The sequence below is a fragment of the Hylaeus anthracinus genome, unplaced genomic scaffold (assembly GCF_026225885.1).
Source record: "Hylaeus anthracinus isolate JK02 unplaced genomic scaffold, UHH_iyHylAnth1.0_haploid 12002, whole genome shotgun sequence".
Classification (NCBI taxonomy): Eukaryota; Metazoa; Arthropoda; class Insecta; order Hymenoptera; family Colletidae; genus Hylaeus; species Hylaeus anthracinus.
This window is the reverse complement of record NW_026534349.1, coordinates 3,263,716-3,268,933: the sequence shown is the minus strand read 5'-3', so window position 1 is coordinate 3,268,933 and position 5,218 is coordinate 3,263,716.

The window sequence follows — 5,218 nt, the reverse complement described above, 5'->3', positions numbered from 1 at the left end:
GAGAGGAAACGCGTACGAGTATAGACTTTTCCTTTTATACGATATTTATGTTCACCTTCTGGACTCAGAAAAATATTTTTCTTGACGCGAAAATGACGTGGAAACGTTGTGGAAAAATTTAGACTTGCATCTCTTTACTTGGCATCAATTTGGAAATGCTTGCAAGTCCAAACGTTTCCTTTTATTCGAAGTTTATGCGCACCTCGAAGGCTACGAAAAATATTTTTCTTGGCCAGTAAGCTACCTGGAAATATTCCGTACAAGAGACTATTTAGAACTTGCGTCTGTTTACTTGACATTAATTTTAAAAGAGACTCTATTTTGGTGTCGTTCGACTGCCTAGTTCTTTCGTGAGAAAATAAACAGAACAATGGTGACGAGTCTTGAGTGAGAGCGTCAGGTATACATATAGTGTATAGAGTAGCTCGTAAGGCATAAACATAACGAACGGCGTTAAATAAGAACAATATATACAACACGTGAGACGTAAAGCTGTGGTTAATAGCAGACACTTGATCGTGTTAAGTAATAGTTAAGAGGTTAATGTTACACGTAAACGATGTAATGCGAAGCTGAGCCACGCAGCTTCGAGTGGAACGTTGTAAGCTGGCATACTTTGTTCACTTACCGAAATAAAGATCCTGTAAATATCGATCCTCGCATTTCATTGTTTTCATTGTGCGTCGCTCGTAGTCCCTGTGACAATATAGAACGATACCTTCCGGTTTGTAACAGTTCCGTAGTGTTCAGATGAATCTTTTAGAATCAGATTCTTTTTTTTTGTTCTTTTTCTCTTTTTCATCGAAATTGTTCACAGTAAAAACGATACTTTCACTTTCGGTTTTTGCAATGAAATTCGAGAAACGAATGTTTTTCCGTATTCCTTTTTTCGTCATTCCTAGGTCGAAATGAATAATGCTTTTTTTTTTTGTTATCGATATACGTTTATACGATATATGTTTATAATGTAATAAAATACTAATATCACGAAAATAATTCTGGAAATTTGTACGAAAGTCAGAATAACATTTCTACATTTATTCGCACCGAGATATCAACGAACGAAACGGCTCTCCCTTCTCGCAATTTTCTTTCTCCCAGATCAACAAGAGAGTTCCAAAGAAACGAGCGAGAGAACGGTTCTCCCGCTATTTCAAGTTACACAAAAACCGTCTTTTATTCCTTGCAATTCCTCGCGTTTAAAATAACCTTCGTCTCCGCCGCGCCAAACCATAAGTGGCAAACATTTTCTTTCATCTGAAATTACTTTGTTCTTCGATCACTTTTCTTCGCCACTTCGTCATTACAAATTCCGTCCCTTTAAAAAACTGCGAGGTCCCGGGAGCGAGAGTACGTCCTCTGCATCCTCGACTTTAACTCTATCATCCCCCGTGTCGCGACCGGCTTCACCCTCCATCAACGTCACCGTTTTTATCGCTCTTCTCCGTCTCCTTCGCGGGCCCATCCGAAAATAGCTGTTCCTCGACGCGACTCGTCGCGTTTCCACGCCGGGGGCCATAATTTACCCCGAAAAGAATACTCGCAGAGAGGTTTGCATACAAGCACGCGGTGGCTCGAATCCATTCGGCTTTAGGATACCGCGCGGTAAGTTGCATTTATGGTTATTCGCTAGGACACGTTGTCATCGGGGCTTAAAGGAAACGTAGCGCTGGGAATGGATTATATTTTGCGGCTGCTTCCTGTACGCTGCTTCGGTGATGGAGGAGGCGTGGTTCATAGAATTCTATTTTGTGGAATTTTAAGGCTGCGAAGCTTTGGGAGTTTAACGACTTATTTGTCCGTTGGCACGGCAGACGTTTGTTAATATAATATCTTAATTGATACTTTGATGCTTTGTTACATCGCTACTTTGGTGATCCGAGGCTCTGATAGTTTGTGGTCCGACACTCTGATACCCTTTGTACTTTAATAGTTTATTATTCTAATACGCCCAACATTTTTGATACTCTAACGATCTGTCCGATCAGTTAACCGTTAGTTTTTAACGTCACAATCAACGATTGTAAATGGCAGCCGGACTTTAAAGCAAATGTGACGCCGCAACTTTATCAATAAATCCGATTAAATCCGATTACGAAGGGTTTCGGAAGGGTTTGTAGAGGGAATTAATACGCGGGGTGCTATCTTTGCTACGTGCTTAAGCGCTCGCCGATATTTATTGGTTATGCACGGGGAACTGTGAGGATTAAATGGAATTCTGGCGGGTATGAATCGATTGGCTTTCGAGTCGCGATAGAAACAGAAACGTCGAGGAGCTTCCGCGTCGAGGAACGATCCAGGTGTCAGTAATACATTCGACGAACGAAAAAAGTTAAACAATAAAAAGATAAAAGGTTAAAACAAGAATTTTATACTTAGAACAATAATATTGTAACTCCTGTATAACATCCTGAAAATAACATTGGAATCGTATCCTTCGTCTGACGCCTGCTTACTTACTGGAATTATTAATCGAGTCATACCACGAGTACCACGGGCTCAATTACCTAATGGAGGTTCTCAAGGGATCGGGAAATTCCATGGGAGCTCGTTTCCAATTCCTTTGAAATATCACCGTTAATTTCGCGAGATTTCAGCTCACTCGTCGCGAATTAATACACCAACGTAACGAGCACGCGTGAAACAGACGCGGGAACCACTGGAATCCCGGGGATGAGTGGAGAAAATCCCGGCAATAAATCAGCTGTCCGGCCACTTCACTTTGTTTGAGCGTTTAAAACGCGATGGAATCTTGTTTGCGAATCCCGGTATTCGACGCCAGTTTCTGTTTGGAGATCAATCGATCCGACTACATGTCCTTTAACGATCGATGATCGATGAGCTTTTGACGGGAAGCTTTTTGAACAGGTATCCATTGAACTGATTTTATTGTTGATATTCGAGCTTCGACCTCATTTTAGTTAGAGCTTCTTTCATTTTTATAGAATGTTAACAATCCTATTTCCGATTTATTTATATTTACATATTTTTCTCATTGGATCGTATTTTACTTTCATATTTTAATGTCATTCAAGGTGGTTTTTGCCCAATTGTATTATTCGAAACAAAATTCTCGCATACCAACAGCATCTCAGCGCCTACAAGATGGCAACCGAATAGACAAATCGACTAGTGCAGGTTGCCGCATAGCAGGGGCACTTCTGCGCCTACGAGGTGATAACTGAACCGACATGCAGGTTACAGCCGGTTGCAGCATAACAGGGGCACCACTTGCGCCTATGACATAGCAATCGAATCTACAAACTGGTTAGCTTCAGTTGCCATCTAACAGGGACATACTCCGCTCCTACTTTGTAACAATAAATTTTCGTTCACTTTTCGTTCACCATTCTACAACTCCTAACACCTCCTAACAATTCCTGACACCACCTGACACATTCTAACACCTTGCAACATCTCCTAAGACCTCCTAACGCTTCCTGACACCTCCTAACACCTTCTAATATCTCCTAACACTTCCCGACATTTCCCTTCAATTTCCATTCTTTCTCTGGTTCGCTCTTCGTGTGATCTCGATACAAAAGGTAAGTTTCAAGCCAGAATTCGATACATACCAGATTTCCTTCGTGCCACCTCTTCGCATATCATGTTCTCCCGATACCAGGAGTCAAATTCTGACCAAAATTCGATACGATGAATGTCACGACGACTATTGTCGTATAGATATTCTGGATGGTTATGTCATTGCACTGAAAGAAGGACAGCACAACTGACTGGTTAATTTTCTTAGTTAATTGGGAATGGAAAGTATTATTTCTTAATAATTTTTTATTTGAATCGAATATGGTACAGAAATTTTGGACTTTAGACGTTCGGACTATCGGCTTTCGGGCTCCCTTTCAAAGGAATCGACATGTAACGCAACCCAACTTTCCCCGTCTCGGGGAATCCGCTTTGTCTGAGACTGAAAGTGGCTTTTGACGATCCTGTTCTCGGCACAGACGTACGTTATTCCGCTTGGTTCATTCCTCCCACGAAAATTCACCTTTATCGCTGCCATTTTCGTGGGGGAAAGTACCCTTGTACTGTAGTTCATTTTTATTCTTTTTATAGCTTTCACCAAAAATATTTACAATTCCATAGTACAATTCTAATTTTAAAATTCTTGTTTTAAGAAGGTGGATGGATATTATACAAAGGATTCTTCGAGACGAATTTCGCCTCGACATCGACGGTAAAAGACCGGAACAAGGAGCAGCAATACACTCTACGGAGTTCAATTTCTGATTTATCGGTACAAAGTCGGAAGTCTATATGAATAAAAGATTCATCGTTCCGGCATACATCGTTGGCCTTTTCTAGAAGAGGAATCGTTCGACGTAGACATCTTGAAATTCTTCAGCTTCCGGTTTTGGGGCTTAACAGCTTACGAACGTGCCATCTTCGTTTCATAATAAAATAGATATCACTATTTCTACCATAATATTACTCGAAATAAAACTTATTATTCGTCTAACGTTGGCAATAGCAGAGATTTACGATGGATCCATACTGGCAGCAGCAAGCATCGAAAGGGGAGCAACCGGACAAAGCTGACGCAGGACTCCCGACTCGAACGGCGCTTAGGCAATCCTGCAGGAGAGTTTCGGCCATCCTGGACGTGTCGACATAAGGTAAGCTTCCCCGTTTCCAGAGAAGCTACGTCAGCACGATTTCGCGCGATGGCCCTCGTGGCTATAAATCAATGTACAGCCGTTTGCATAAATGCCAGCCGAGCTCCGAGGCGTCGTCTTTATCCTACGATGGTTCGTCGAGATAGTTCTAACGATAAAAGAATGCTGGAATCCATTACAACTTTCACTCTATGGGAAAATTTACTCATTTCTATCGAACCGCATTGGACAGACGTATTAAACCTGTCGAGTACGTGTTGGAAAGTATTAACGTGACTCGTGGACTCGCGGTACTGTCTGGCAGTCAGCGATAAACGCGACAAAGAGGAGCGAAGCGGAAAAAGCTCGCTTACGACCGAATGGAACTTTCTTTCGGGAAGTTTTCATTCGAAAACCAGAAGTTTCCGTCTCGATGCTTAAAGTTTCGCGACGTTGCTCGCACGTAGACGCATTCGGAGCACGTGTTAACTGGGATATCGAGGTAAGATGATTGTAACGTCGCGATTAACCGGGTGTTACAAAGTTTCAGTTCTTTTCGGACTGTTCTCTTCTTCGAAGAACTTCCGTGCAGTAGGAACATTTTC